The sequence below is a fragment of the Brassica napus genome, chromosome A1 (genome assembly GCF_020379485.1).
Source record: "Brassica napus cultivar Da-Ae chromosome A1, Da-Ae, whole genome shotgun sequence".
Lineage (NCBI taxonomy): Eukaryota > Viridiplantae > Streptophyta > Magnoliopsida > Brassicales > Brassicaceae > Brassica > Brassica napus.
The window spans coordinates 19,413,369-19,421,914 of NC_063434.1; the positions used below are offsets into that span (position 1 = coordinate 19,413,369).

General features: G+C 33.8%; 1 non-coding gene across 1 annotated transcript; it reads right to left on the reverse strand.

Annotated features, from left to right (window-relative positions):
- Positions 1–6,176: 6,176 nt before the first annotated feature.
- On the reverse strand, positions 6,177–6,248 carry TRNAP-AGG. The gene has a single exon. It is a non-coding gene; the product is annotated as a tRNA-Pro (tRNA).
- Positions 6,249–8,546: the final 2,298 nt, after the last annotated feature.

Genomic DNA, 8,546 nt, shown 5'->3' on the forward strand with positions numbered 1-8,546 from the left:
AAACCTTAATTTGTAAAACGTTTGAACTATAACTAAATAACAATACATCGCAATTCATACATCTTATTTTCTAAGTCTTTTTTTTTTATCTTTTTGATTTATTTTAGTCTTCACTAAATTAATATGAAGATTATAAATTTGATGGACAATAATTAATGGAAAATTTTCAATTGAAAAAATATAACTTTAATGAACACTAAATATGGAAGAGTGGGAAAACTTTTCTTTCATGTTTCTATTTTGTTTCATATTTTTATTTTCAAAATTTCAAGCTTTGATTTTAGTTATATATTTGATTATTTTATTTGATGGTAGAGGCATTTTTACTTTTTTGTTCATTTATTTGAACATGTAATATATTTTTAATAAATGACTGTATTGACAATATGACTCTAAAATTCATATAATATGATCTCAAACAAAATAATTATGTTTTTTGGTATAAAACCGAATAAACCGAAAACCGACGGTATATAAACCGAACCGAACCGAAGTAAATATGGATTTAGAATGGTAGTTATATTTTACTAACCGAAATACCGAAAACCGAAAAAAACCGAACCGAAACCGAACCGATATCCGGATTGAACACCCCTAAAAATAACCCTAAAAGTTACATAATATTTACAGTCAAATGCCATTGAAAATTAAATTAATCTTACATTAAAAATGATTGTCTTTTCCACATATTAATTGTTTTCCTAAAATAACTCAAACAAACTACAAAATAAAGAAACATATTATTAATAACTCAAACAACTACATATTATTAAATAAAAGAACAAGCATAAATAATTCTCCTGCAATATCGACACTGTAATATTGCTTATTATATGAGTCCGATCCTTAGCTTATGTAACCTGTACGAACATCAAATTATATAAGCTTTATAAGAAATTAAACTAATAAAAACTAACAATGATTTTCATATGAGTTTGAAGTTTGAACAATTTCATTTCACTTTATTTCACGGTGGTGTCTGCAGCTTATTTGTAACCACCTTATTATATTGAAATATTTCACTGACTTCTATATGTCCAAATAATTAATAATCATTATTATTAATTAAAATCTAATATTTTTGAATCGAAAATCTTTTTCCCTCCGTCCCCAACAATCTTCTACTTAGACTTCGAAAAAAAAAATAGAAACATTTGCAGAATCTACTAATTTGTTTCTAAACAAGATTTCCCCTTCAATTTCGGAACAAAGAAGATATATATAAAATTTGATCCATAACTACTAAAATAAACGCAATATTCGAATTTCACCAATATAATCTTACTCTTTCCTATTTTGTTGGTTTCACAATAACACACAATAAACAAAATATTCTACATATTAATGCAAACAAGAGATGCCTTGCGAGGGTGGTTAAGATATTTCCTCAACTTTAAGGTTTTGTATTGCGTTAAAAAATTTGACCCACACACTTGCGGAACAAGCACAAGATCTTATCATTTCCTATTTCAAGATCTTAATTCTAGGATCTTCTCTATATCCTCTTGGATGACGTCTTATCTGAGTTTATCCAAGTTCCAACCCCTTCCATTATTTAAAACATAATCACTAACCTTACTGTTAGTATTGACTTCTCCTCGTGATCTTGGAGGTCTTGGTGGGTGAAGACTTAGCCAGGAATCCGTCCACATCTTTGTTGACTCCCCATTGCCAATGATGTATCTCATTCCTTTAACTATCAAATCCTTTCCATGGAGAATTGATTTCCAGGCATAAGAAGATTTTTTCTTTAGAGTAGCTTTTAGGATATCACCATCTGGAAAGTAGCGTGCTCTCAAAACTCTTGCCATCAAACAATTTGGATTTTGCATTATTCTCCAAACTTGTTTTCCTAAAAGTGCTTGATTGAAAGATTCAAGATCCCTGAATCCAAGACCTCCTTCTCTCTTTGGAATGCATACCCTTTTCCAAGCATACCAATGTAGACCCTTTGACTCTCCTGTGCCCCACCAGAATCGTGCTAGTATAGCATTGATTTCCTCACAAACTTCCTTTGGTAAACGGAATATATTCATCGAAAATATAGGCATGGCTAGAGCAATAGATTTAAGAAGAACTTCCTTTCCTCCATGTGTAAGGTGTTTCTGCTTCCATCCATGCACGACCTTCTTAACCTTATCAACAATATATGCAAACATCTCATCCTTTTTGGATCCAAACTGCTCAGGCAAACCCAAATACTTCCCAATCCCTCCTTCATTATGAATCCCTAATACATTTCTCATTCTTGTTTTGACCTCTGCACCAACCTTACTGCCAAACGTGATTGTAGATTTACTCAGGTTGATTGCCTGACCCGAGACTGATTCATACTTGGAGAATATATCTTTTAACTTCTTTGCCGCTTTAGGATTAGCTAATGAGAAAAACAGAGAATCATCAGCGAAGAGCAAATGATTAACTGCAGGGGCTTGTATAGCAATTTTTACTCCAAGCAGGGAACGATCCCTCATTGCTTTGTTACAGAGATGAGACAACACTTCAGCGCAGAGAATAAACAGATAAGGAGAAAGGGGATCTCCCTGTCTTAATCCCCTTTTCGGTGTAATAAGACCCTCTGGAGCTCCATTAATCAGAACTGAATATGTAACTGTAGAGATACAAGCCATGATCCACCCTATCCATTTTTCTCCAAATCCCATATGCCGCATTGTTTCTTGAAGAAATCTCCATTCAAGACGGTCGTAAGCCTTCGTAATATCCGTCTTAACCGCCATGTATGAGTTAGCTTGTCTCTTCCTAGCTTTAAGGCTGTGGAAAATTTCATGAGCCACAACAATATTGTCTGAAATCAATCTTCCTGGTATGAAAGCGTTCTGATTCTCTGAGACAATATTTGATAGATGATTCTTCAACCGGTTCACTAGAATTTTTGAGATAATCTTGTAAGAGACATTGCATAAAGCAATAGGTCGAAAATCCTTCATTCCCGTTGGAGGATAAATTTTTGGAATGAGACACAGGTTTGTGTGGTTGTGTTGTGGGTCCAAATCACCAGAGTTGAAAAACCTCTCAACTTCTTCCAGTATATCAGCTTTACAATCTTCCCAAAACTTCTGATAAAAAGCTGCTGAGAATCCATCTGGCCCAGGAGCACGGTGAGGTCCCATATCAAACAGAGCTGCTTGAATTTCATCTTCAGTGATCGGTCTTACTAAATCATCATTCATTTCCTGAGTAACTCTTGATGTAAAATCTGAGAAAACCTCTGTGTAGAGCCCGCTGTTTATTTCTTCAGACACATATAAATTCTGGAAGTATGAAGTAGCAACATCTGAAACCTCCTTATGTCCTTTACGTATAACTCCTTGATCATCTTGAATAGATCGTATAGTATTTCTGACCCGTCTGCCTTTTGTAACCTCATGGAAGTATCTTGTATTTCTATCTCCTGATCGCAACCACATAATTCGGCTTTTCTGTTTCCAAAATATCTCCTCCTCAAGATAAGCCTGGTTAAGTTCATCCCTGATAGCATTCTTATCCTCTGTCGTGTAGTTATTGGAAATAAAAGCCTTATCTAACTTCCTTCTTAATATCCCAATCCTCTCTTCTGAATTATTGCGGTGAAGTTTTTTCCATTGCGAGATATGCTGTCTACATCTTCTGATCCTTTGTGTTAGTGGCTCCCTGACCAGTTGAGCTTGTCCCATTCCTCTCCATCCTCTTTTTACTGAGTCTTGAAAACCTTCCTTATTTAACATACGCATATCATATCTGAAGTATCGTCGAGGTATCTCTCTTTCTGCTGACATAAAAGTGACCATTGGACGGTGATCTGATTCACCTATCTCTAGATACTCTGTGTGAGAAGCTGGGTAAAGATCAAACCAACTGCTATTTGCCATGGTTCGATCCAAACAACATCTAACAACATGATCTCCTCTTTTTCCTGCCCATGAGAACCTGTCACCTACTGACTGAAGATCCGTGAAGTCACAAACTCTCATCATGTTTCTGAAGTCAAGAAAAGAAGCCTCAGGCCGTATCCTTCCCCCTATCTTTTCCTTATTACTATAAATCTCATTGAAGTCCCCTAGTGCAAAAGATAACGTCTCTTTAAAACATAATATTAAACAACATAATATATATATATATTAATTAATTAATAAAAATATTTTATTTATGTCAGTCATTTTCTTAGATTTTTACAAAAGGTAATTTAAATAACATATAATAAAATATCATTGATGAACTAAAAATATTTTATAATTGATACGATTGAGATGTTATTCAATTTTACATAATTTCTTTGTGTTAAACTTTTAACTATGAGTTTTCAAAATTTTACAAATCTACAAATATCAAATTATACAAAAGAATTTACAGAATTATATTTATATATATAAGATAAAAGCTGAACTAATGAAATAAATAAAATTAAATTTAGTTTAACTAGAATCAAAAGTAATTGTGCTTCGAATTGAAGAAATATGTGTAATTTAATATTATCCATAAATGAGTAATTTAAACAATCTATATTTTTAAGTCCAAGACCAAAACATAAATGTAAAAAATAAAACTTAATCAAAATATTAATCTATATTAGCACACAAAAAAATACTACCGTTAAATTTAGAGAATTAAATACAATTCAATATACAAAAGTAATAATCACATCATCGACTATAGATATTATATATTCAAATTATATGTATAATTTAAATAATATAATGTTATATAAAATAAATCATACATATAAATTAAAATTAGAATATTAATAATGATAATATATTTATTTGTATAAAATTAATGATGGGAAAATGTTGGGGACTTGATTAATTTCAAATAACTATTACACAGTTGCGACTAATGTTTTAGGATAATTTTCTGTTTATTTATCTGATTGCAAATCAGAACTTTAAACCTGAATTGGTTTACTGAGGATCAGTAAGTGCAAACGCGATTCAAAATATCAAAGTTTGCAAGAGAACAGAAATGTATGAAAAATAAAACATCCATTTTTCTATTTTTTGGACAAAAATAAATATATAACCGGAGTAAACCAATATGATCGGGTTAACAACCTAAATGAGTGGAATTGTATTACCCTATTTCCCGTTTACCTGTTTCCTAAGATCCACTATTGATCCCACTTTCCTTTTTTCTTTGTGTGTATTGAAATCACAAGCTATTAAACTAAACTTCATTTGGAGAAAGGTTACAGAGAATCTAGATTGGGACATCTGTCATATCAACGAAAAATAAAACTAAGATTAGGCGGCAATTTACTATTTTATTACAAGCAAAAGAAGGAAAATATACCCACAGTGTTGTTTACACATGAGCTGATGAGCCAGTCAAGCAAACACGGTTTCTTCCTTAAGTCTTCCACGTAATATAACGTGAAAGGGGATTATTGTGGTTTCGTATAGTTTCCTACTATTATACTTTTCAAGAAAAAGGCTGTACATTGAGAAATTCTTAACTTTAATATTTATATAAAAAAGTTCTTAATTTAGAACCCATTTACAAAAAAAAGATCATAATCTTGAATGTGATGGTAGCCATCATGTTTTCCCATATGATGAAAGCGGCTAACGTTTATGGGGGCCATGTTTGTTTCTCATGGCTTACATCTTAAGTACATTTTTAATAACTACGAGAGTTTGAATACTGTGATTTTGTGTGTTCGTATAAATATTCATAAGACAAAGCTTAATCTTGAAATTTTGACCCTTTATGGAGATCAAATCTTTCCAAATTCCAGTATGATTTAAACATGCAATCTCGAAGATGTTTACTAAGTAACTTAGGAGATTAGGAGTTTAACCTAAGTAATCTTTTCTATGTGACGTTTAGCAATAGATAGCTTACCTAATATATTAAACGTAAAAACTAATAAATGAAATGTTGTCAAAGTTCTTATACTATATATACTGTTTGACATACTATAATTAATTTATTTAGTCTCTTTTGTAAAATTGAAACGCGTGACATATATAATGAGGTACTAACAATTAAAAACATTTATCCAATTTGTCTGCAAGATTCTTTTGCAGAAAGAATGTGCATCATCCAACAAGAGGAAAATCGTTTACAAGAAAGACTCCTATGGGCTGGGTATTTTCCATGATGGACCTGAACAAGATAGAGGTATAAAGGAAAACTAGCCCATTAGTAAAAATCTAATACATTAAAATTAAAAACAAATTGGGGCGTTCCGAGAATTGAACTCGGGACCTCTCGCACCCTAAGCGAGAATCATACCACTAGACCAAACGCCCTTTTGTTTTTTATGTACTCTTAAGAACTATATAAGCATACTTAACGTAAAATAGGTTAGTAGAAACGTGAAATGCAAACGACAAGATTGGGAGATAAATGACTATTACACACAAATATAGATGAATCATAGATCTCAACGGAATGTCAAAGAAACGAGACGCATCCATCAAGTTATTTTCAGTTTAAGATTCAACTTCATGTTGTTGTATTCATCCCGCTTGAGAACGTTAACAGAATGGGAGAGAAAAGCATAAGATATAAAACAAACTGCGTTCACAATTCACATAGTACTTGCTGAACCACAATTACCTCAAAAAGTTGTGCATTTTAATGCAAGAGACATGAGAGAAATCAGATAGACATTCTTTCTTTGAGGAGTTAGTGATAGTGGAAGATGTCCAAGTTATTAATAAGAGAATAAGAACCAGTGTTAAAGATGGCATTACACGGATTCAGAAGTCTTTGATATGGGCGGGCCGTGAGGAATATAGCCAGAGGGAGCCTGAGTATAAGCGCCATAAGGAGGATCATAGCCAGCGTGAGGCTGAGATGTGTGTGGCAGATAGAGGTGCATAAGTCTGTGGTAGGTATGCCTGACGATGGCCATAAGCAGTGTTCCACTGATGCGGTTGTGCAGGACCAAGTCTGAAATTGTTAGTTTTCGCACATTTCATCCTATCTGAAGCAAGAGCCTCATCTGCCCCAACGCGTTTTAACCTCCTCTGAGGAAAAAAAAAAAGAGTTTTGAATGCTGATTTTCAGCATTTAGAATGGAAGCAACATCTCCAAAACTGTGCACGAACACTGTGTATATTATCGATACATTTTCTCCCTCAGAAGAACTTGCAGCAGCATTTGGATTTATAAAATTTTCAATAAGTGGCTTAAACTGAGATGGCTTTGGAAAGTTAAAACCACACCAAAACTTAAATCTTTTTTTTCTTTGTCTGGATAAAGAAAGGGGGTTACATGTATACTTCAGTTGCACAAGCTATGTGGAGAGTAGCCCAATTACCACATCAATCACTCAATGATCCTAATCTCAGTTTCGAAGCCAACAATATAGACTGCTAACCTAAATGAAGAGAGAGAGAGAGAGAGAGAGAGAAGCCTAATTAAGTTTTTTACAAGAGTATTTATCGCAGATCATAAGAAGGGTTCGCAATCGCTGCATCGTCTCCGCCTTTGATTTGATATTTCTCTTCCGTTTGCTGCACTTTCGATCCACTGTTGATATTGCGAGAGACATCGAAGTTAGATCAAATGGGTTCTTCTTCTTCTTCGTCGGGACATTCTCGATAGCCTCTTTGAGCAAAGTTAGATCGAAAGATGATGAATCGCCACCATCGTTGATCTCAATCCCTTCTTTTTCGGTTTTCTGCTTTGACTTTGCCATTACCCTCACGCAGAGAATCAACTTGCTAGCTTTTTAACCACTTTTATAGAGAAACACGCCATCTGTTGTTCTATTGGGCCACCTTTAGTCAAGTAACATTGGGCTAACAACATAGTAAAGCATTTATGTTTTTTTGGGAAATTGGTATGTTTGACCAAAAAAAGAGAAAGGGAAATTGATATGTATGACCATGAAAAAAATGTAATTCATTAGATAACCAAATGCCCTAAATTTTCGAAACACCCATTCCACTTTATGTAATAATGCTATTTTGCCTTCAATGCCAACCGGTGAAACCTGAAAAAAAATAAAAATAAAAAATCATAGTTATTAGATGTTTCAAATTACTCGTGGCGTAATTATATCACATCTTTCCTTTTATCTTTATTTGGTAAATTTTGAGAAATTGATCCACGGTTTTCTCCATCTCTTCGAACCACGTTTTTCTCCACCTCTTCGAACCACTTTTTCCTCCTCCCCATCGCCACCGTCTGTGTTCTCTGAGTTTATTTCTTTCTCTAACTGTGTTGCAAAGGGACATCGTCTCCACTTCGGGAATCTATTGCGAGAAGACGTCGTGACAGTCCAATCGGCGAGAAGGAGCACACTGACCCTTTTCCCATTCACATCGGCGCTTTGTCTCAGATCTGTTGCAATACTGTAAGTTCTAGGGTGTGTGCTTTAGATTCTATTCTTGTGATGCTCTTTTTCCCTATTTGGGATGTAGTCCAGCCTAGTCAAATCTAAATTGTTAAATATAAACCCTACTTTGGGTTGGATGTCGGATCTAGTAGACAGAGGTACGCCGAATCGATTTGGGGTTGAACTTTTACCGATTTGTCTTACTCATATGTTTACATCGAAGTCAATGGTAATTTTGTTTGGAATCGAGACAAACATA